This window comes from Littorina saxatilis, linkage group LG8, assembly GCF_037325665.1.
Source record: "Littorina saxatilis isolate snail1 linkage group LG8, US_GU_Lsax_2.0, whole genome shotgun sequence".
In the NCBI taxonomy this organism is placed as follows: Eukaryota; Metazoa; Mollusca; class Gastropoda; order Littorinimorpha; family Littorinidae; genus Littorina; species Littorina saxatilis.
In genome coordinates, this window is record NC_090252.1 from 54823098 (window position 1) to 54849559 (window position 26462).

Genomic DNA, 26462 nt, shown 5'->3' on the forward strand with positions numbered 1-26462 from the left:
ATAGCGGTCGTAACTTGCTTTAAAAAAATCCGTGGTGGAGTTCTGTGCGACGTGGAAGAGGGTTACAGCAAGGGCAACTCCATTTCGCTCCAGTTCACAGTAGCCATCCGTGCAGTCACCGCACGTTTTGCAGGACAGTACTGGTGTCAGACTAATTCAGCAAACAGTAACCAGGCGGCTATACCAGAGAACGTCTGCAACCTAATCGTGCAGGGTAAGAGTTTGTTCAGATATCACTATTATGTGACGTAATGCGGTATAATGTGGAATGTGTGCGTATGTGTGCGTGTGTGTGTGAGTGAGTGTGTGTGTGTGTGTGTGTGTGTGTGTGTGTGTGTGTGTGTGTGTGTGTGTGTGTGTGTGTGTGTGTGTGTGTGTAAGCAATTTGGTGAGCACTGTGTATTTTGTTGTGTTTGAATGTATTGGATATACTCAAGCAAAGCAACATTCCTTTTTGTCATCATTTTCAAGAGTTTTCATTCATAACATTCATAACCAGCTGTGTAACAAAAATCACTGTTCATATGTGACAAATCGAGGTTGTAAGTGGGATCGAGTTTTCATGTAAAACTTGGATTGTCAAAGTAAAAGTCAAGCAGGCTTTATTTGATGTGTGAAACCCTTGCAGCTTTGGATTCGTGTTTCTGAGTACAACGATTGTAAACATTCACTCTTAAAGACCCAATCAAGGTTGATGATTACCGCGGCGACTCATGGTCAATTTGCAACTTATCTTTGTAATCGCAAAATGCACAATGAAAAGTCTCAAAACACTTAAAAGAAAAGGAATATACCAAAAACGTAATAAACTCGCAAATATGATGGCAGCTCTGTGCATTTTTAGACTGGAAGAAAAGCAACGAAAACGTTGCATTTGACGCCACAGACGAGTATGCATTAATCGATGTGTTATCTCAAACTTCTGACGCGTTTTGAGGCCCTGCATTGCATTCTAAACATTTGTTTTCAGAATTGGGATCCATGTCTATAATTTTGCGTACTTTTGCTCATCCGAAATGATGACAAAAACGATGTTTGGTGGCTTCTTGTCAGAACACCTTTTTTTGTTTGGTCCTCGGACTTCGGCCCTAATTGGTCAATAAAGATGAAACAAGACGATATGCTCCTCTTGGACCAACAAAAAAGCTGGTCTGTCAACAAACCACCAAACATCTTATAGTATTGCACGTGGTCAGAAGTGGATTAAACTAGAAGCGGACAACCACCATTTTATCCAGTCGACCAGCGTTGATACAATCACCCATCGCGATTTCCCCAAAAGCCGACGCTACTACAAATAGAATGAGTAATTATGGGAAATCGTTCACACGAGGTACTCGATAATTATACCACCCTTTGATAAATTGGATCTTCAATATATCAATCAAACCTTTGGAATTAAATAAAATGAATAAAATACAAGAATTACGAGTTTAGAAATTACCAAAAAGTTGAAAAATTTAATTTAAAAAAAAAAATCTTTCCAACTAGGTGGGCAAACACATTACCACTAAGCCAATCTGGCACACAGATCTCGGGGTGAAAATAGAATTTTCAACTTCGAACATTACACCTGAGTTCTCCAGCATGTGTTGATTCCTCGGCTTCCGAGTTTGTTCGTTCGTATTTGTGTACTGTACGTTCTGTCGATCCCACTCGAGATAAGGTCAGTTAAGGCAGGTCAAATGGAGACAGGGATATTACTCTTCATACACAAAGGGAAGCCACTGAGTTGTGTCGCCATTTTTTCCTGGCAGGCTGGGAATTCGAACACATCGAACAGGGAACGCAGAAGAAGAAGAAGAAGAAGAAGAAGAACACGTCGAACATTCGAATGACGTAAATAGAACAAACGTCACATTTTTCAGGCAGCGTAAGTGAATGACGTCAGAAAATGACGACACCGCCAGAAATAAAAACAATGCGACACGCCTCCCAACCACGAGGTCAAAAACACGTGGGCATCTAATGAAATCGGTACAAAGCCGTTCTCTTTGCCAGTGACATCGTAATAATCACCAAAGCTAACATTGAAGCTCCGGTAGCAGGTAAGAGAGTGTCTCCCAACCCGTGATGCTCACAGCGTGATTGCATCAGAATACCACATGTTAAAACCGGTGTTTGAACTAGAATAACAGCCAGTAGTATTAAGAACAAGTGTCTTGTGTATGCAGCCCTCTTTCTACTGTACGCTGGCAGCAGATAATACAATAATTGAAGTCCTTCGAGGCATAAGGGGCCCATAAGGCGAAAAATTGCTTTAATTCCACCCTCAAAAAGTCCCAGCCTTCAAACCGTAACAAATAACAGTACGCACTATTAAGCAAAATTATAAACCAAGCCTTGATTATTAATTTTTATTATTACACTTGTATCAAACAAGTGACCTCCACCTTTTGATTGGCGTTTTTATTACATTTGAATCGGACTTGTGGCCTTTCAAAGTTGCGGTGACCTTTGACTTTCAACAGAGGTCATATGTAACAGTGGTTTTTGAGTCACTTGAGAAAAAGTGACTCTATGTAATCGGTCAGTGTTAGTCTGTCCGGCCGGCCGGCCGGCCGGCCGTCCGTCCGGCCGGCCGGCCGGCCGTCCGTAGACACCACCTTAACGTTGGACTTTTCTCGGAAACTATCAAAGCGATCGGGCTCATATTTTGTTTAGTCGTGACCTCCAATGACCTCTACACTTTAACGATGGTTTCGTTGACCTTTGACCTTTTTCAAGGTCACAGGTCAGCGTCAAAGGAAAAATTAGACATTTTATATCTTTGACAAACTTTTCTCGGAAACTATCAAAGCGATCGGGCTCATATTTTGTTTAGTCGTGACCTCCAATGACCTCTACACTTTAACGATGGTTTCGTTGACCTTTGACCTTTTTCAAGGTCACAGGTCAGCGTCAAAGGAAAAATTAGACATTTTATATCTTTGACAAAGTTCATCGGATGTGATTGAAACTTTGTAGGATTATTCTTTACATCAAAGTATTTACATCTGTAGCCTTTTACGAACGTTATCAGAAAAACAAGGGAGATAACTAGCCTTTTCTGTTCGGCAACACACAACTTAACGTTGGGCTTTTCTCGGAAACTATAAAAGTGACCGGGCTCAAATTTTATGTGAACGTGACTCATTGTGTTGTGAATAGCAATTTCTTCCTGTCCATCTGATGCCTCATATAATATTCAGAACTGCGAAAGTGACTCGATCGAGCGTTTGCTCTTCTTGTTAAAAACATAATTTAGTTGGCTCATATATCTGAGACAAATGATCGGACAACAGCCCTTTCCATTATCGTGACACATATTTTTCTGAGGCACACTGGACAGTAATAGTGCAAAGGGTGGGGTTAATCAAGGGAGTGAACCCCCCCTAAAAACACTACCAACCTCTCGGTTTTTGTGGGTTTTTTAATGCCGTTTTGATCGCTCTTGCGTTTACAACCCATCTCATCAAATCGTAATTTATTTCCAGGCTACCAGCAATAAAATACCTCAACATGAGGAACAAATTTAAAATAAACTCTGGCAAAAGACGTGACGTCACAAAGTTTGAGTATGCGCAACATTTTCGTTTACCAGTGCACTTCGTTACCTGCCCATTGCTGCTTTGGGTGATATTTTTTAAATGACTATTCCTATGCAGATGTTTGTGTAATTGGCCGTTTTCAAAACATACCCATTTTTCGATTTTTCGGTCCAAAATTCAAAACGGGCACTGTCTTCCGAGACTCATAGCTCCGAAACGAACCCACTACCCTATATTTTTTTTATGCTGAATGCATAGCAGACAGATCGAACTTAAAAAATAACCAACTTTTGGGAGAAACCAAATTATATTTAACGGGTCTAGTGAACTACCTTAAGTTGATAAATGACCCTATGCGCCCGTTTACTTCGTAAGGAAAGCAATTTTAAGTTGCGTTAATTTCAAGTGTGACCGACATTATTTTGTAGTTCGGCTCCGAAATGCATTGACCAATCGCCGAAAGGCTCTGACGCCATTGCTCAAAAGGATTTTACTGGACAGAATTCAGTATTTTTGATGACATACAAAGGATTTAGTTCGGGACGACGTGGCCCTATGGTCGGTTTTTATAATATAAAAGAAGGCAAGCGTCAACAGAGCCAATGAAGGGGGATACTTACTTGTGGTTATCATTTGCTTGTGACGTAGTTGTAATGAATTATAATGTCTTATGACTTATGTCTTATGTGTTATACGGTCACTGTGATTATAATGTATAATGTATGGTTGTAATTTTATACTTATCGATGAAAACAAACCTTTACTTATCACAAAAAACATGTATTTGTGTGTGACTGTTTAATTTTATAAATTATATGGATTGATATATCTGAACCGGAAGTAGACTTGAAAGGGTCAACAGTTTAGAAAGTCGCAACAGTACACAAGGAAATTACAGGACAAACATGTTTAATCATAGAGCAGTTAACTACTCACATTATGTACCTCTTTGGTTAAAATTAATTACATGCTTTAATAAGCCATTCTCAAATATTTCACCTCACTACCCACAATGAGCATGTTATCCCCAAAAAGTGTAGGTTATCAGAAACACAACGGTACCAAAATTAAGAAAACTCCCAGTAGAATGGGGTCACATGAAGCATTTGAAAATGGTATCAGTGTTTACCAAACACTCTTGTTATCAGCCCCGTTAGAAAATGTCTGTACGTGCTTGATGTTTTGAGAATTACGCTTGTATTGATGACTTACTAATATCGGTAGTGGGGATTTACTCGTAAGGACACCGCCAGCTTGTACGTGTCCGTATCATATGCAGGCTAACATTGCTTCTTGTTACGTCAAAGTTTGTTGACAGAGACTCTTGCACTGTTTTGGATTCAATTTTTGGCTACCAAGAAGAAAATGATTATTTTTGGATTAATGAAGAGTGTTAATGTTGTAAATGTATGTCTCATACATTTTGGGACAATATGACAGTAAAGATCAGAATGTGATACTGACGTTTACTGTCAAATAGTGAAGTAGGCCTACTGTGGATGAAATGCATTATCATAGTTCATTTTGAACTTAAGGATATTTGACGGCGGTTTGAGTTAATTTGATGTAAAATGTAGCCACTACAATGCGGGCTTAACTTCTTTATAGATGCTGAAAAGCAAAGTACGGAAATTGTCATATACTTGAATGTTTTTGAAGCTAGAGCTTTCACATTTCTCATACTTTAATGGTTTGATGGCCTTCAGTCATGACTGAAATCTGGTAGACCCTCATCAACTTCCAAGGTTTGAGTTGGGTCAAGTTTTGGGACAGAGTTCATGAAACATCTTGAACTCATGTACCAGACGGTAAATTCCCACACATTTGATAAGTCGGCTGACTGGGATTTATGAAACCCTGATAATGACTTACCAGAGTATTACCTAGCGGTACAGTTAGAGGACTGATATCCCTTCCGTAAAGTCGCTACCTGTCATGTAACTTCACCAAACTGTCTGTATCACTTTGAACATTTAGTCAAGTGTTGACTTAACGTTTTTACACAGACGGGGAATCTAGACGAGGGTAGTAGTTGTGTGTGTGTGTGTGTGTGTGTGTGTGTTTGCGTGCGTGCGTGCGTGTGTGTGTGAGTCACTGTGTGTGTGTGTGTGTGTGTGTGTGTGTGTGTGTGTGTGTGTGTGTGTGTGTGTGTGTGTGTGTGTGTGTGTGTGGAGCGAATCCCAGAAAACTACTGGACTGATATCTTCATGAAAGTTTACTTACAAATTCTTACAGATAATATTCCCAGAACCTGTGTGTTTATGTGTGTGTGTCTGGTTGTGGGTGTGCGCGCGCGCGGATGCGTGTGAGTGAGAGAGAGATGGCCGATTTGTTCTTCGCTGGGAGAGAATGTAGTGCATTGGCTTGTTGACGACAGTGCCAAAGGAATTTATCGCACTTCTACTTAACTTGTTTTGTTTTTAGTATTTGCACGTATCAGCTGAGAACTTTACTTGCGGCAGATTCTTTAGAGCAGACACTTGCAACAGAGAAACTAGAATTGTTTTTGTTGTGCAAAATATATACACCTCATAAACGTTTTGACTATTTATGTACTCTAGGTATTGAACTGTGCAGTATTGCAATGTATGGTCATTCCTTGTAATATACGGACGTCGTCACGGAATTTTAGCGAAACTCGTTTTTGGACAGCTTTTGAGGAGAAGGCCAAAACTGATTATTTTTTATTATGGAATATTGTTTATATTTGTACCTGGTATGGATGGAAAGGTAAAAGAATGTTTAATCATGTATGTATTGTCAATAGTATTTAAGAGAATATTTCTCATGGAGAATGATTTACTTCGTCTAAAGCACAAATACACCAAAATCGCCAAGAATCGAGTTACGCTAAAATTCCAGGACGACGACAATATGTGTACATTATTGTTGTTTAATCTGTATGTTTTGTCTGTCCCAGGTCCTCCACCCGGCTCAGTTGTAAAGAGGGGAGACAACAGCAACTCCCAATTGAAACAGCCTTGTGGGGAGTCAGGTAACAAACATGTTTCTGTTAAATGGGAGGCACTAGTCTTACAAGGGATTTTTTGTGTTTCATAACTCTTGTGTCAAAAAAAGGTTTAGAATTAAAGTCCATCACCTGAGAAAATGTGGAAAACAAATGAAACAAGTCGCGTAAGGCGAAATTACTACATTTAGTCAAGCCGTGGAACTCACAGAATGAAACTGAACGCACTGCATTTTTTCACAACGACCGTAGTCCGCCGCTCGTGCAAAACGCAGTGGAACTGACGAGCCTGTTTAGCGCGGTAGTGGTTTCGCTGTGCTGCATGAACACGCTTTTCTGTACCTCTCTTCGTTTTAACTTTCTGAGCGTGTTTTTAATCCTAACATATCATATCTATATGTTTTTAGAATCAGGAACCGACAAGGAATAAGATGAAATATTTGTTTTTGAATCGATTTCGGAAATTTAGTTTTGATCATAATTTTTATATGTTTAATTTTCAGAGCTTGTTGTTAATCCGAATTTAACATATTTATATGTTTTTGGAATCAGGAAATGATGAAGAATAAGATGAACGTAAATTTGGATCGATTTATGTAAAAAAAATTTTTTAAAAAAAAATCAGATTTTGAATGACCAAAGTCATTAATTAATTGTTAAGCCACCAAGTTGAAATGCAATACCGAAGTCCGGCCTTTATCGAAGATTGTTTTACAAAAATTTCAATCAATTTGATTGAAAAAGGAGGGTGTGTCAGTGCCGCCTCAACTTTTACAAAAAGTCGGATATGACGTCATCAAAGGTATTTATTGAAAAAACGTGTGAGGATATCATACCCAGGAACTCTCATGTCAAATTTCATAAAGATCGGTCCAGTAGTTTAGTCTGAATCGCTCTACACACACACACAGACAGACACACACACACGCACATAACCACGACCCTCGTCTCGATTCCCCCCTCTACGTTAAAACATTTAGTCAAAACTTGACTAAATGTAAAAAAGGACAATCGGTTGCCATTGTAGCAATCCAAGATTGCCTTCAAACTGCCCTTTATTCAAACCCTACCCTTATACAAAACTGCATGGACTTTTGTTTTGATGCTTGTTATTTACGCAATCGCACAGTTCCACGATCATCCTGAACTCAGGTAAAATGAGTTACTTCCCGTCGGGTCTCATTTATTATGCCGGCGATACGGCATGGATGATCAGAATGTTCCACGATGTGATCAGAGGCTTTTTTTAATGTTATATCTCCAGTCATTCAAACAATATAAGTGATGAACATGAGTGATGTTGAATATCAATACAAAACGCCCCCCAAAATGGTATAACTTCGCACAGAAAGTGTCAAACAAATTTATTTTGGGAAAACAGACATTGCGATTTTCGAAGAAAGAAAAAAACTGCATTCTGCATTTAGCCACATTCAAGGTCATTGTAGTAAAAAGTCATCAGCAATATGCATTCTGCCTTGAGTATGCCCATTAATGACTTGTCATTGAGCTTGCCACATGTTACTTGTCCACAATGTTCTTCTTGTTAAGTCAACCCAGGGCCTTAGACCTGGCCTTCTTGGGCATGTTTCTTTCGGACGGCTGTACCACGACGCTGGCGAGCAAAGTCCCTGCGCAGACTTTGCATATTATTCTGTTTCTTTGCACTATGGTGTTGTTACTTTCATTCTGTACTGCATCATAACACACACACACACACACACACACACACACACACACACAACAAAAAGAGCCACACACACACACAAACACACACACACACACACACACACAGACACACCACAAATGTATAAACTTGTACAAACGTTTGACAGAAGAAAAGAAAACATACACACTACCTACTCAACAGCTGCTTGGAATCCTCCCTGCTCTGGGCTAGCATTCAACTGCACCAGACTTACCGAATATGCATGGTCTTGTATCATGGCTGAACAAAGTCATTTAGCATTGATTGTTCATTTGCTCCGCCGTTTGTTAACATTGCTTTTTTTCGGAGAGGAGAAGTAGAGGTTACATGCCGAGTCTCAGTGATTATTAAAAATAATGGTCGAAGTTAGCGGATCATGAAAAATGCGAGCTTCAGCGAGCTTTTTCATGACCGCGAACTGAGACTATTATTTTTTGATAATCACTGAGACGAGGTATGTAACCTCTGTATTCCTCCTTTCTTCAGTTATTCAAAGAAAAGAGGAGTTTTTGTGCGAAAGTTTGATCGAATCATATTCACTCAACCAGTCTACCTGCGCAGGCGATCGATTAATGCGCGGTTGTATAGTTCCGTGCAAATCATTCAATTCTGTTAACACTTCTTGTCAGTTTCCATGTTTTGAACTAAAATCAAGTACACAGTTATGTTGTCATTCTGCTGTGGCGGTAAAGGCAGATAGTGTGTGTTCTGTTCATGTTTTGGTTTTGCTCAGGAAATGTTCTTTCCTCGAATGTGACTAGCAGACGAAGTTTTACACCCGTGTTCCAACGTTAAAAACTGTATGAAGTTCAGTTTTCTGGGCAAAATAGTGTATGAAACTGCTGCATGTTCTTTAAGTTGATTAAATGTTTGCAATTGATTGCGTGTGATCTGTTTATAAAATGAAATATTGTTGAAAACTGACCGTCGGATTGCAGTCTTGTCGATCCAGCCGAAATCTGGAAGGGGAACTACTCGTGTCGCTAGACAAAGTATGAGGATTACTTTTCCTTGGAATCTTGCTAGCGATAAACGATTGTGCACGGCAGATCTGAATTCAGAAAACAACCAAACTCATGGATTTTATATTGAGATTCATGTGTTCAAGCCTGTAGTTGCTGGTTTAAATGCGGCATGGTTGTATTGCTTGCTCCAGAAATGTACATTTTGTACATTAGAGTGTTCTGAACTTTTGAGTCGCAAAAAGTAGATCCACAATGTGTACAGTCTATAGGTCCAATTCATTCTTCTTACTCGGCATGACGTTATCAAATGGATCGGCTAGCTTTAGCCCTAAGGGGCACAACTCCGCTCATACTCTCTTCGCGCCGCCATATTGGATGCCGTCTTTGTTAGTTTTCTTCATTGCACTCTTGTTCTTTTTGCGTATTTCACTGTGTATGCAGACAAAATGAAGAAAACTGTGCATGCATGAGTCCAAAGGGGATCTGCCTTTTTAACACAACAGCACAACATAAAAAGTAAAGCAAGAATACATTATTATATTCATTTATTTATTCTTTATCTCAAATTACCATGCAGACAGTGCACCAAAATTCACAAGATAAAGCTCTCAAGACAGGCAAATGAGGTACAATGCAGCTCAGGTAACTACTGCAAAGTATAATTTTCAAAGCATCCTATCACAGTGTTCACTCTAAAGGCACAACCGATGGACAATTGTTGATTAGCGCACTGCACACAGCAAAAAATAACCTGTTATAATCGCCTTCTCCGCTCAGTAACTTCCTTCCAGTTGTCACCCTGATGGTAAACAACTTTAGGGATCCTAAAGTGTGCCTGCTGACTGCAGTTTTTGGCCACACAACGTGTCATTTTCACTTTTGTCGAGTAGCCACCCAACGCTCAAGCACTGTCAGAGATCGTGCAAGGCATCCAACATGGCGGCGGATGACCAATTCCAGAGAGTTACGACCCGTGATTCTCATACCGCGCGCGCCGAGTAGAAATGCTGTTGTTAACTTGAGTTTCTGCAATGGGTCTAAACCCATGAGCTATCGAGGATTCAGGCCCGTTGTTGGGTAAGTGATTTTGGTTGTTGGGTAAGTTACCGAAAAATAACTAGCCCTACAAGTTTACAGAAGAAAGAAGCAGAGGGGGGAATAAATGCCTGTCTTCTCATTGCCACAGCTGGCGAACTCTGGGTTGTCCTAGTCGTACGCATTCCGCTCCGCAGCTCTAAATGCAAGTCCTGGTTCAAAACATTCAGGCAACGACGTGCTTCTCACGTACACTATCGATAGTGATTTCTTGCTCCATCCTACCTGCTGCACGGGAAACGGCATAGTCTCCCACCAAGTTTCCTTCTGGAACTGGAAGAGCAGGAATGCGCAATAACTTGATCTTCCTATTCGTTCGTAGCAGACGACGATGTCGAGTCGTGCTTTCATTTTAACTTCTGCCACGCGAGCCTTTGCAACTGATTGAATTTACCCGATAGTCTTCTCCTTTGCGTGTCTAGCATTGAAATCGGGGCAAAACTGGCGACAAACAGAAGTTTCCAGAAAGACATTTAAGGAAAATCGAAGCCGTAGGTATTTCACTTCGCCTTTGGTAAGTTTTGGTAGACATTAAGAATACTGCATTCTGGTAAGGCCGATTTGAACGGAAACTAGACCGAGAATAAATGAACTTTTTATCCGTAATACCATTGGTTAACAATGAAAACCGTCGACGATGGTTTCAACGCACAATCAACTCCCAAACATACGCTTTTTTTGTTGAGCTGTTTTGTGGTGTTTTTGGCTACAATACAATACAATACAATACAATAACTTTATTAATCTCTAAAAGAGAAATTGCATTGCTGAGCTTTTGTGTCCGTAATAAAACATACATAAAACATTCAAAAATAAACATTTGTTCTCACGTAAGTGTAGCCTATGCGATGCTAACTTTTGTCTGTCTGTGCGTGCGTGCGTATGTATTTGTTTGTTTATTTGTTGCTTAACGTCCAGCCGACTACGCAGAGCCATATCAGGACGAGGAAGGGGGGGATGAAGGGGGCCACTTGTCAAGCGATTCCTGTTTACAAATGCACTAACCCATTACTTGTGTCCCAGCAGGCTTTAGTAAAACTAAATTAATACCTACTGGAAGATTACCAGTTTCCAGTATGTTAAAATAGGCTTAACCTATCTACTGCTGAACACTAACAGATTAAACTATACATGAATCGCGAGACAAGCGGCAAGAGAAGAGATTTTTGGAAAAAATACAGGTGAATGAGCAAGAAGGCAGAAAAAAGAAAAGAATTCATGAAGAAAAAGAGAGCATGACAGGAAAGAGGAACCAAAAATCTACCTAACAGCAAACTAGAAAGCTCCTGCGGTTCCAAAAACAGGAGGGGCCTTTAATTTCATAACCGCAGTGCCCCACTGCGGGATTGTCTGTCTGTGCGTGCGTGCGTATGTATGTATGTATGTCTGTGGTAGAAACTTTAACATTTGAAGACGTCACAACATTTGAAGACGTCACATTATGACGTAAGAGGGTTAGACGTCACGCGAAGGAATTACTGAAAGTCTCGGTCATTGTTATTTTGAGCGGGCCGAGACTAGTTTTTTCTTCGAAATCGGCCATTCAGATCTAGATCTAGTGTCTCGCTTTCTTGCACAGTGTCACCTATTAACTATATGCCGCTTACTGTGTGTGTGTGTGTGTGTGTGTGTGACAAAGTGATTGAGTTTGTGTTAAAGTGCAATAAAGAGACCAAAAAGCAATGTACTCACGTTAAAATGACGAACACGGAACGAATAACGGCGACGTTTCGACCTAAGGGTCTTCTTCAGGCACAAAAACACAAAAGTACACACACAAAAAAGAAGAAGAAAGACGATAGAACAAATAAAGAGGAGAACAACTGACAAAACAACTGCACTGCACAAACCGACAAATGACAAAGACAGAGAAGCAAGGGAAGCTACTCGAGGAGAATGAAAAGCGGCAGTTTTGAGGTCTGTAGACCAAACAAAATGTGAGGGGGGGGGGGTTGCGTGAAAGGCAACGAAAGAGGAGACTCACGTACACACACACACACATACACACACACACCGTGCACACACACAAACACACACATACATACACACAAAGTGGAACAGCGGGGGGAAGGTTGAGATGAATGAATTAACGGCGAATGTTAATTCCATCGGGGCAGGTAGTGCCGAGGGATGATATGATGTGGGACTCCCTGAGTTTGCGCTCGAAGGAGTCGCCACGTACTTGCCACAGAGCCATGACTCTGACATGATCAAGTGAGTGACCAGCGGCGGTGAAGTGAAGGGATACTGGCCTATTGCGGGAATGACGGATGTCAGCCAGATGCTCGGAGAAACGCACCTCAAGGGTGCGCGCGGTTTCTCCGATATAAATCTGGCGACAAGAGAGGCAGACGATCGCATAGACAACGTTGTGACTTTGACAGTCAAACGTTCTCTTGACCGTGAAGGAGCCACGAGGGCCTTGGAGGCAGGTGTCAGGGTGGAGGAAGGGACAAGATTTGCAATTTCGTTTGGAACAAGGAAATGTCCCAGGGGCTGTGGGGTTGGTGGGACTGCGAAGACGGGATCTCACCAAGAGGTCGCGAACGCTGCGGTCTTTTCTGAAAGCACAGAGTGGTTTTTGAGCAAAGATCGAACCAACAGAGTCACTTCCCGCTGTTCCACTTTGTGTGTATGTGTGTGTGTGTGTGTGTGTGTGCGTGCGTGTGTGTGTGTGTGTGTGTGTGTGTGTGTGTGTGTCCGCACGGGTACGCGAGTCTCCTCTTTCGTTCCCTTTCACGCACCCCCCCCCCCCCCCTCACATTTTGTTTGGTCTACAGACCTCAAAACTGCCGCTTTTCATTCTCCTCGAGTAGCTTCCCTTGCTTCTCTGTCTTTGTCATTTGTCGGTTTGTGCAGTGCAGTTGTTTTGTCAGTTGTTCTCCTCTTTATTTGTTCTATCGTCTTTCTTCTTCTTTTTTGTGTGTGTACTTTTGTGTTTTTGTGCCTGAAGAAGACCCTTAGGTCGAAACGTCGCCGTTATTCGTTCCGTGTTCGTCATTTTAACGTGAGTACATTGCTTTTTGGTCTCTTTATTGTTCCCTCTCACATGCAGTCGCCATTGTTTAATACTTAAAGTGCAATGCAAAGGCACTGCATACCCCCAGCGAAGGACACATCCGCTTTCTCTCTCTGTCTCTGTCTCTAGCTCCCTCTCTCTCTCTATTTCTCTCTCTCTCACTCTCTCTAGCTCTCTCTCTCACTATCTCTCACTCTCTCTAGCTCTCTCTCTCACTCTCTCTAGCTCTCACACCGTCACGGACACACCCCAAGTCACACACACACACACACAAACACCGTGCACACCCACCCACACACACACACACTTGCAAACACACACACACACACACTCACACTCACTAACATGCACTCGCTCACACAAACTTCATACACACAAAACACACACTCAGGCACACATATAATCAGACGGACACAGACACCTTTACAAACACACATACACACAAACACACACACACACACACACACACAAACACACTCATACACACACAAACATACACACAAACTCCGGAACACACTCTCGCACACACATACACACATACATAAATAACCACACTCTCTCTCTCTCTCTCTCTCTCTCTCTCTCTCTCTCTTACGCACACACACACACACGCACAAGCACACACAATAACAGTAACACTAACACATGTGCACAAAATGCACACACACACAAACACACACACCCAGCGAGAGAGAAAGGTCGCAGAGAGGAGATGACGTAATGATGCATTGACGTCAAAGCCTTTCGACGTCATCTTATTACGCGAGCTTAATCCATAGACTTGGAAACTATGGAATTTCTACTCGGCCAAAGCGGCCTTCGGTGGCGTTTTCTTAAAAAAAACCGGGGGCGCCCCTGTCACCCACCGTATTTTGGTTTGTATGTTCCCAATTTTGGGTGAACTTCCATCTTCAACTTTTTTGTTTGTTTGCTTAAAGGCACAGTAAGCCTCCCGTAAACCATCACAGAGCTCCCCGAGCGTCTAAATACAGTACAAGCATACTTCCATTTGAACGCTCACCGAACGGGAACATCCTGGCTGCTTTCTGTCGAGCGTGAGACATTTTCAAAGAATTTATTTTCGTAGACTTGTTCGTTAACAACAACGGCGCCTCGTTTTTGCGCTAGACCTAACTTTTAAAATCTAAATAATAAATTGACAGCTTGTTACACAAACATTCTTTAATCATAAAAGAATTCGTTTTTCATCAAGACAAGATCAGAACAATTCGAAGTTGTGAAAGTTTAAAAAAAAAGAAAAGCCCGGAAGCAGGGTCACGCAAGGGTCGTAGCAGACGAAGGTTTATCAGTGCAAATCGCCGTTCCTCTCAACAGTCAAAAGCCATCGCTAGAGTTCTTGTGAACCACAGCCGTTGTTTCGTGCATAAAAAAAACGTGCTATTGTAGATAAGCTCACATCGAGTCGCATTCATGACTAACTGACGACTGCATTGTGAAAAAGGAAAACTGGATCACACGGGTTCACGATGGCTCAGGGGTAAGATAAACCACGCAAAAATAAATTCTTTGAAAATTGTTCGCTCTTTACGGAGGGCACCTAGGATGTTCTCAATTGGTGAGTGTTTAAATGAAAGGGTGTTTGTACTGTGTGTAAAAGCCTGACCGTATCTGTGATGGTTTACGGGAGGCTTACTCTGCCTTTAACGCCCAGCCGACCACGAAGGGCCATATCAGGGCGGTGCTGCTTTGACATATAACGTGCGCCACACACAAGACAGAAGTCGCAGAACAGGCTTCATGTCTCACCCAGTCACATTATTCTGACACCGGACCAACCAGTCATCTCCAACTGTAGCCCCTGATCGGGCACAACGAATCCTTCTTTATCATGTATTATCGGCATGAACATTTCTTAAATCGATTATATAATGGAAGGGCGCTGGTTTTGAGCGACGGTTAGTTCTCGAGATAGGTGTGACCAAATGACGTCATTTATACTTTCGTCATCGGAGATCTTTCGAATTTCAATCAGTGTCATTTCCCAATTCTGTGTTCTGCGGTCGTTTTGACTGACTTGACAAGTTGAGAAAACCAAAGACACTTCATTTTTGCGAAGCAACTGAATATGAAAAGAAAAGAAAGCGTGCAGAAGTATGTTTGGGTCCTGCAAGACTTTATGACCAACGATCGGTTTCTCCTTTGGAAGTAAATGGAGATGTCTGCTTTCCGTCTGCTTTGAACTTGAAGGTAGGGAGATTTTACAGCGCACACGGTAAATTGCAAGTCGTATTGAACAAGAATTTTGTTATTCTTCTTTTTTTCGAAGTACCATAGATTTGTTCTTGGACATATTTTCGACCTGTGCATCGTTACATTATGGGAAAAACACGTTTGAACGCAAATTCGCTAAGAAATGTTGATCATTTGCTCCGGAACTGCAACGTCGATTTGCCAAAAAAATAAATTCTGGCTCAATATGCGGGAACATGCTGGTAGTGTCATATTTTTTAAATGGGTGTGGAAGAACTGCTCATAATTAACATAGCACTCCGGCCCTGTTCTTTTTTTCGTCACACCCAAAACCGTTATTTGTTTTGGGCGACGCAGCATTATTACAGTATTAGCCACAGGCACTCGTCACGAGCGGGTCGGGATCAAAGTGGGGGGGGCATGTGCGCTCTCAAGACTACTATTATCAGGGCCGGACTAGGCGAAGAGGAGGGGGGGTTGCCAGTGGTGGCCCAGGGGGATGTCCCCTCTGGCGGCAGGGGCGGATCAGTTCATTTTATGACTGGGTTTTTTCAAAAGTATTTTGTGAAGATATGGGTGTGAAGGCGCGAAGCGCCGAGCCGACGGCGCGAAGCCCCTAGCTTGCTAGGGGGGTCCGGGGGCATGCACCCCCGGAAAATGTTGAAAAAAGGATGCAAAATGGTGCAATCTGGTGCATTCTGAGGATGATCATTACCAGTTTTAGGCAGCAGATTTTGTCACTGATTAATACCCCAAAAATTGAAACTCAATGTAAAATAAAGAAATGCATACCTCATTCAATATTTTTATTTTTTGGCTGGGGGGGGGGGGGGGTCCGGAAACCCTAGAACCCACCCCCCCCCCCCCCCTCGTTGTGGGGGTCAGGGGGCAAAGCCCCCTGAAGCTGACGGGTAGGTCATATTCTGAGATAGGGAAATGGTCGCTCCTTGCATGAAACGGCATAAAATAAGCAATAATAATAAACAAAATTAAATAAGTAAGGTACATGTTTAGGCTAGGGGGGGGGGGGGGGGGGGTTGCGCAACCCCCATAACCCCCCCGGTAGTCCGGCCCTGATTATAAACCATAGTAGAAGACGACCGTCCATCACACGTCAAGTGACATCCAAGACATAGACCCGCCCACCTCGTGACGAGTGCCTGTGGTATTAGCGTTCGTGGGATACCTCCAGCTTCGCTGGGATTAATCAGAGTGACCAGTATAGGTTCAACATCCAGAATCAGAAAGAAAACAAAAAAAAGACCAGGGAACTAAAACATCACTTTTTTCAAGGTGGTGTCTCGGATCCCCTTTATATGAAGCACAAAACAACAGCAAAACAGCAATGGGATGGTCAACAGAAGCAGTAGAATCCAGAACACTACATCAAAATGACAATTAAGTAGAAGTGCAATGCCAAGGCACTGCATACTGCTCGCGAAGGAAAAATCCGCTCTCTCTCTCTCTCTCTCTCTGTCTCTCTCTCTCTCTGTCTGTCTGTCTCTCTCTCTCTCTCTCTCAAACACACACACACACGAACACACACACACATTGACTCACACAAATCTCATACACACAAAACACACACTCGTAGTGATACGCACATAGACAGACAGACACAACTTGCACAAAAACACACACACTCTCTCTCTCTCTCTCCCCACCCCCACCCACACACACACACACACACACACATTGACTCACACAAATCTCATACACACAAAACACACACTCGTAGTGATACGCACATAGACAGACAGACACAACTTGCACAAACACACACACACTCTCTCTCTCTCTCTCCCCCCCCCCCCCCCCCCACACACACACACACTAACAGTAACACTAACACATGTGCACAAAATACACACACATCGCGCGAGAGAGAAAGACCGCAGAGAGGGGATGACGTCATGATGCATGACGTCAAAGCTCATCTTCTTACTCAAGCTTTATCCATAAACTTGGAAACTATGGAATTTCTACCCGACCTTGTGTGTCGTTGGCTCAAGAAACGGTGGCGCCCATGTCACCCACCGTATTTTAGTTAGTAACTATGTTCCCAATTTTTGGTGAACTTTCAGCCCCAACTGTAGCCCCTGATCGGGCACAAAGAATCCTTCTTTATCATACAGTCATGTATTATCGGCATGAACATTTCTCAAGTCGATTACAGTATAACGTTCGTGGGATACCTCCAGCTTCGCTGGGATTATTACAAAAACGATATAATTTCTTAATTCTTAACAATTTAAAGACTATTGTCATCATTTTCACGAGTTTTCATTCACAAGCACCTGGGAAATAAATCTCATGTTCCTCATGCAATAAATCCCCGGTTACCATAGTTGCAGGAAGCAGGTTATACATGGATAATCAAAAGCAAACCCAATAGAAACGCTCGGGGATTCTTCGGCTCTTTTCATTGGCGTTTCCCAAGACCTAAACAGACGACACGACACTGCTTTGCAAAGTTCCAAAAACGAACTGGCAAACTGGCAAAAGTAAACAAAAAACAAAACTACTTCATGAAAGGTCATAAATTCATCACAAACAAATGAAACCTACCGATATGTTTTGCCTTCTTACAAAGTCATGGAGTGCGTGTATCTGTGTTCCGATGCACAGACGTTCGGAAAAACACGAACGTCAAGTTCAAGTTAAACAAATTGACCCCTGACACACAAATTTGGACCCGTGCACAAGACGTTGTATCGATAAACGAAGCGCAAATAAGAAATAATAATAAAAGCAAAGAAAATAGCAACAAGATATGCAAGCATCTAACAAAGCCAAGCAAGCAGAATGACAGGTCTAATGAAAAACAAAGAGGCAATGAGTCGGAAACAAGATCGCGATTCTTTCCTTCGCTGCACAACGCAAATCTTCTGTGACCTTTGACCCAACGTAGTTTCCACATTCGATCACTCAGCTTAATATTTACAACAGAAAGCAGAACTGTGCATCCTCAAACCTGACATATTCATTCCAACATTTTATGACTTGTCATAAAGTCATTTACGTTTCAAAGTTTAGGTTGGCAATGTTGATACCTGTACATGATGTTTTAACACATGTCAACCTATTGTTCACATTCCTCACGCTGTCACACACATCATGTAGCCCACACCTGTTGTTGTTGTTCGTGCCGCTGAATTTTATTTCAGCGACTTTTGCATACCATATATTTGTATGCATCCACGTTATATGTTCTTTTTTCCAAATTTGTTTCAAAACTTTTCCGCAACTTGTGGCGGAGACCGACACCAAATGTGTACTTTCATATAACCAATCTCCACAATGTGGCGGTAAAGTCGCCATACACCTGTCTGTAATGATACATTCTCAGGTGTCATCGCAGAGAGGTACCGCCACGAAAAGAAAACCAAGAATTTTAAAACCGAACAACAACTCCATGAAAATGAGGGCCCGTCGACCTACCGCAGTTTACTCGTTCTATACAAATCAATGGAAAAGAAAAAAAAGATCTATCACCTTTTTTAAAAATTGGTTGTTAATATCAGCAATTGGGGAGTCACATTTGTGCCCTCTCCGCTTACTGCTTCTCTCCTGCTTTACACACCCATGCCAAATATACATATCATATAACTAGCAAGTCACTAACCTATGCAAATTGACAAAGAAAATTGGTTTGTTTCCTAGCAACTGGAAAGTCACCTTTGTGCCCTCTCCGATTACTTCATCCATTCTGGACCCATCCACGCCAAACATCTTGACTAGGCAGTTATTCATAATGTACATATCTACACGCCCTGAATAACCAAATACTTGTAATGGACATATTCATAGCCAACACAATGTTTTGTTTCAGCTTTCACAGCAATTTAAAAGTCACATTTGTGCCCTCTCCGTTTACTGCCTCTGCTTTACCGACCATGTACCACCCTTAAAATACAACCTCATCATTTGTATCGCAGCAACTGGAGAGTCACATTTGTGCCCTCTCCGTTTACTGCTTCTGCTTCACCGAACATATCCAAGCCCACTAGCTGTACCTGACTAGCCCTTTACTCATGTACATCCGCCGAATGCTCAAACAAACCATTTTAAACAAAATTGGATGACACAAAAGTCACCCTAAAAATACCACATCATCATTTGTATCGCAGTAATTGGAAAGTCACATTTGTGCCCTCTCCGTTTGCTGCTTCTACAGTGCTGGAAGTACCCTAGAAATACAACATCATCATTTTGCATCGCAGCTATTGGAGTCACATTTGTGCCCTCTCCGTTTGTTGCTTCTACCGCTGGCTTCAGACGCCACTAAGCGTCCATCCCAGCTATGCTATATTTATATTTTTGTCCCCAGAATTAGTATCTATTAATTTGGGACATAACGTGGTTATATGCCAGAAAAAAGTTGGGTGTGTGGGGGTGGGGCCGGGAGGATAACGGAGAGGGACTGTAAAAGTTAAAAGTTACGTTGATAAAATTGTTAAGAATTCGATATTGGGCACGTACCAGTTACGCCCGTGGTCAATATTGTTGCTGTGCCTATACTGTGTCAGAAGGGTAATGGGGTATAAAAGAGTTCAGTTCTTATTCGATCCAATAGATAAGTGATAAAATCAGAACCACTGGTTTTAAAAACGTTCAGATTGCAAAGGCATCTGTTCTGCCGCAGCAGTTTAAAAACTGAATGTTTATAATATACATACTATACATGTGACTGGCTTGCCTGAAGATAAAAAGAGGTACGTGAATAAAACAAGACGTACAACACAGTACATTCACACCATTCATACACTACATAGCAATAGCTAGTTCCTGGCCAATCAAAGGCGCTTCCCCCCAGCGTTTGCTGGCCGCGATCAGAGCGCCCCGTAGCGATTTATACGTTGGGTAACTGCCCTGTTGAGACAAATGTACGCCGTCGGCCGCAAACAAGCCTCTTTTCTCCTCCTGAAATTGAAACTTTGTCATAGCACCAAACCGTCACGTAATGCTCGACCACAGGCACCCGACGACCGCTGGCTTCAGACGCCACTAAGCGTCCATCTCCCCCTGCAACGCAACACAAATTATCAGGTGTAGCGTGGCCCTGGCGAAAAATAGCCGCCACGCGCCAGTCCCACCCCAGAAGTCGCAGCCCCGTAGCGATTTATACATTAGGTAACTGCCCTGTTGAGACAAATGTACACCGTCGGCCGCAAACAAGCCTCTTTTCTCCTCCTGAAATTGAAATTTTGTCATGGCACCAAACCGTAACGTAATGCAAGTCAGCACTGTCTTCTGCCAGCCTCGCGTTAATATCTTGAGCCCAGGCGTGATAGCGTTGCTCTATTGTGGCCGATAAGCCCCGCAATCCTCTGTAATCGGCGGTTGGCATGAAGCGAGGCAGAATGCCACCAACCACAACTTGCGAATGCCAGCATCGTCAAGGCAACTCCTCAGCATCCATAGTTTTTGAAAAACCTGCAATCATCCCCCCCCCCCCCCCCCCCCAAGTTGTAAGATCACAACATCAGGTCTAGTGCGAAACATCTGTCGTAAGTAGTTGGATCAGGCGCCACAAGGCAAACTCCTCAGCATCCATAGGTTCTGAAAACCTGAAATCATTTCCCCCAAGTTGTAAGATCACAATGTCAGGTCTAGTGCGAAACATCTGTCGTAAGTAGTTGGATCCGGCGCCATTTTTTTTCAACTAATTGCTGGACGCGTAAGCCTCCCCTGCCAACTATGTTAACGTACATTTGGCTATCAAGTTTGAAATCAGGACGCATGCGAGGATCGCATCCCGACTCAATGCATTCCCGCACACGTCTGCAAATGGGATGACCAAAAACCAATGCTTGTAACATCGCAAAAAACAACACAGAATTAAAAATGTTCACCAAATCCAAAAATCATGCACCGCAGCCAACTGCTTTCTCCCTGTAATAGTCAATGTCAGATGTAATTTATTGGTAGACTTGTCTCCATTAACTCTACTAGTCATAAGCAACCACACATGGTCTTAGTCTATCATCCATGACTGACCGCCCTGAAATTTCTTACATCTGCTACCTGGTCTCATGTCATCAGCACACACCCGGCTGCGACTCCATAGCTCACACACATGCTCCGAGTCTACGACCAACCGCCCTGAAATTTCTTATCGCTAATACCTGGTCTCATGTCATCAGCACACACACCAGTTGCGACTCCATAGCACACACACACATGCTCTGAATCTATGACCAACAGCCCTGAAATTTCTTATCGCTATACCTGGTCTCATGTCATCAGCACACACACCGGCTGTGGCTCCATAGCACACACACATGCTCTGAGTCTATGACGGAGCGCCCTGAAATTTCGAATCGCTAATACCTGGTCTCATGTCATCAGCACACACACCGGCTGTGACTCCATAGCACACACACATGCTCTGAGTCATGTCGACCGCCCTGAAATTTCTTATCACTAATACCTGGTCCCATGTCATCAGCACACACACCGGCTGTGACTCCATAGCACACACACATGCTCTGAGTCTATGACCGACCGCCCTGACATTTCTTATCGCTAATACCTGGTCTCATGTCATCAGCACCCACACCGGCTGTGACTCCATAGCACACACACATGCTCTGAGTCATGACCGACCGCCCTGAAATTTTGTATCGCTAATACCTGGTCTCATGTCATCAGCACACACACCGGCTGTGACTCCATAGCACACACACACATGCTCTGAGTCTCTGACCGACCGCCCTGACATTTCTTATCGCTAATACCTGGTCTCATGTAATCAGCACACACACCGGCTGTGACTCCATAGCACACACCCATGCTCTGAGTCTATGACCGACCGCCCTGAAATTTTTTAATCGCAAATACCTGGTCTCATGTCATCAGCACACACACCGGCTGTGACTCCATAGCACACACACACATGCTCTGAGTCTCTGACCGACCGCCCTGACATTTCTTATCGCTAATACCTGGTCTCATGTAATCAGCACACACACCGGCTGTGACTCCAGAGCACACACACATGCTCTGAGTCTATGACCGACCGCCCTGAAATCATCTTATCGCTAATACCTGGTCTCATGCCATCAGCACACACACTGGCTGTGACTCCATAGCACACACACATGCTCTGAGTCTATGACCGACCGCCCTGACATTTCTTACCGCTAATACCTGGTCTCATGTCCTCAGCACACACACCGGCTGTGGCTCCATAGCACACACACATGCTCTGAGTCTATGACCGACCGCCCTGAAATCTTTTATCGCTAATACCTGGTCTCATGTCCATCAGCACACACACCGGCTGTGACTCCATAGCACACACACATGCTCTGAGTCTATGACCGACCGCCCTGACATTTCTTATCGCTAATACCTGGTCTCATGTCCTCAGTACACACACCGGCTGTGACTCCATAGCACACACACATGCTCTGAGTGTATGACCAACCGCCCTGAAATTACTTATCCATGACTGACCAGTGACCGCCCTGATATTTCTTACACCGGCTGTGACTCCATAGCACACACACATGCTCTGAGTCTATGACTGGCCGCCCTGAAATATCTTATCGCTAATACCTGGTCTCCTGTCATCAGCACACACACCGGCTGTGACTCCATAGCACACACACATGCTCCGAGTCTATGACCGACCGCCCTCAACAAAATCAACAAATCAGTCGAGTGACTGATCATAATTATGGTCGGCAGCCTCACATAGTCACACAGATTTGTTATCTTCCAGCCTCCGACCTTGCACATGCATTGCTGAAATCCAAAGTGATTATCCACTAGACCATCCCTCTCAGCGAACTCGCTAAGTCTTCGCACAACGAATGACCGTACACCATGCTATTTCCACACTTGCAGGGTGACCCAGATTCCGCTGATCTAGCCATTGTTTTCGGACGAAGAGAGTTGTGCTCAACGCTAACGTGTAGGCCCTACGCTAACTACACTGATCAACCACAGTTTTTCCTGAAAAAAATTTGTCAGTCACCCCTAAACCTTACGAGGTTTTACTTGACCACATAAAAACATCAAATTCAGTACTTATTCCTTCGAACCAAGTCGAATCTCCCCTTCGAAGAAAACGTGTCTGTGGCTCCGCTTGATTGGGATTCAAAGCGGGCGACCAGGCGATCGCCCGCCACGTGACGCGGGCGATTTGATCTAAAGTACCAATCAAGCGCAATCGGGCCATAAACATGGCTGCCAATTTGTTGCTGTTGGACGAGTTGTTCTTTAGTGATGATAGTGATGCGGAGTACGCCTACAATATGGAGTGTGAATGCTTGGAAGTCACACATATATATATTGGAAGTCACACATAATTATGTTTGATCTCCGGTTGAAATGGTTTGCAAGATATTGACCAATTGAAGGGACTGGCTGACTGGTCAAAAGCCTCGAATCTTGTGATCTTGTCATTTGACAAGTCATCTGCATGGAATCGTCATCGATTCACATTCAACTTCACTTGAAATTACTTCAATGAATCCTATCTAAGCCCCAAAACACACTTTAAACAATCACGAGTACTTAGATTCAACCCAATAATTAAGCACAGAAGCGTGAACACGGCCTGAAGGTACAACTTTCTCTTCAGAAGTAAAAGATTCACTTACTTTCCACCCGTGGCGGCCATTTTGATCTCGCATCAGCCGATGTGTTTTGGTCGGGCGAGGCGGGCTAGCCCGGGCTAGCCCGCCGGCTTAAGCCGGTTGATGACCCGATTGTACTTGATTGAAAATACTTCACCCGGGCGCACCCGGGCGATCGCCCGGATTCCAATCAAGCGGAGCCACTGTTGTAGCGTCCCTTTTGAGAAGTGGCCTTGCCCTTGATAGTGAATCTATCATGACAAGAAAGGTGGACTAGGCCAGTGGACTCAAAATAAAGTGGGATCGGTCCGCTTGGGACCTGTAACTAAACTCCTCAACTTAAATTTCATTTATGAACTCAAAAACACAGAAAGTTGCTTTCACACGCCAGCTTTGATTGCGAGTGGTTATCAAAACGGAACTCGTGTGGTTATCAAAACGGAACTCGTGTTTCAAAGCATGGCTCCCTGTGTTGATTTGGCACTTATTTTCTCACTACCAAAATGATGACAAAAACGATGTTTGGTGGTTTGTTGTCAGACCAGCTTTTTTGTTGGTCCTCGGGGGGCATATCGACTTTTGTTTCATAAATATGAAACAAAAGACGATATTATGCTCCCCCTCAGACCGACAAAAAAAGGTGGTCTGTCAACAACCCATCAAACATCTTATATTGTTGTGAAAAAAATGTTTTAGTTGAAATTCTTAGCTTGAGACATGTAATTCTAATTGCTTACATGAAATATATAACGATTCTTTGAAAAACTGTTCCGTCAGACTTTCAGAAATCGATGTACTTTTTTGACAATGAATGCATACATGTCGGACAGCACAAAACTCCGGGATCAGTGTTTCGGAGGGACCTCAATAAAACTGCAAATGAAAGGACAAGTTAGATTTCCTAATTTTCATTACATGCAACAATCATTACGTCATTTGCAAAATGACGGCACGGTATTGACTCTTGTCTTGATAGGCAGTCAAAACTTCAATTATATATATGCCGTTATGTTCGCTTCCGGTTTCGTACACCAACATTGCATTAAGAGCGTGAAGTACGTGTCTTTTAAAAAGTATCTCGCTATTTCTTTGTCTTGCATGTTTGCAGAGAGTAATACCCTTTCGGAGACATCCTACTATGGAAGGTGCCACAAAAAGCTCTTTTGAGGCCTGTTTAGAATAGAAAAGATACACTAACAGCACAGAATATGTAGGATCCCCGAATGATAACGATTCACCTATTTGGACCACTCAGATCACGGACTATAACGTGACACATTATAAAATATTGTAGATCTGGTGAAATCATCTGATCATTTTGTACCTGAAGTTTTAAGTCTTGTCCACTTTAAAGCTTCATGCATAGGCCCAATTTGATTAACCTTAACACGTCCAGGTAAAAAGTGTGGGTTTATTTAGAGGTTGAAAATTTGATTATACAATTATTTTTACTAAATTGTTTTTTCCTTTTATATGTTTGCAGCTACACCACATAGAGGGACAGAACTGAACAAAAACTGTCTCTCATCACCGCAAGTGCTATTCATTTCTGTTTGGAGTAGTAATTATGTAACAGACAAAGGAATACCTTAAAATCAGTGTTAGGGCGCTTAGTTGTTCAAATTTGATAAAACAAAACCTGTGTGTGGGGTATGTGTTGACACCGTTTTTGTCTTCCCGAGTTCTTCCGCCGCACTACGCCTTTGATTTGATTTTGGTCTTACTGTCTGACCCTGAGACCAGCGGTCCATACACACACATACACACACACACACACACACACACACACAGACGCACACGCACACACACACACACGTACGTACACATACTTACACACGCACACACACACGCACGCACGTACGCACGCACGCATGCACGCACTCTCCCCTTTTATCTCTCTCTCTCTCTCTCTCTCTCTCTCTCTCTCTCTCTCTCTCTCTCTCTTTCTAACTTTTTGGGTTCTTTCTCAGTTTTGTCCGTTATAACTATCAGACAATCAAATGACGTAATGAAAAGCACTGAAAGCCATCTTACCACATCGTTTTCCGTCTCTGTATTTGTGTTATATGTAAAGAATGCGAATTTTGTGGAAGTTATTTTTATGGTTCTTTTTTCCCAACAGCTGAATACCATGAGCAGCCAACAGTCATAAGCCTCCTGAGCGTTGTCACGTTCTGCGTACTTTTCATCCCTTTGACCATCGTGGTAATCGGGGTATTCGTTTGCTACAAAAAGTCAAAGCAAAGGTATTTTCCATCTATCTTAAACAATGCAGCATTGCAGTTCTGATGGTTTTATGTTGAATTCAAACATTAACTTTTGAGATTGTTTTAATCATAAACTTGTTCTTTTTGGTTTGTGGTAGGTCAAATATTTGA

The 26462-nt window shown here is 42.8% G+C and overlaps 1 long non-coding RNA gene across 1 annotated transcript; it reads left to right on the plus strand.

Annotated features, from left to right (window-relative positions):
- LOC138972382 (uncharacterized) lies at positions 1 to 26462 on the plus strand. The gene is made up of 3 exons (XR_011457587.1): positions 1 to 214; positions 6451 to 6525; positions 26207 to 26462. It is a non-coding gene; the product is annotated as an uncharacterized lncRNA (long non-coding RNA).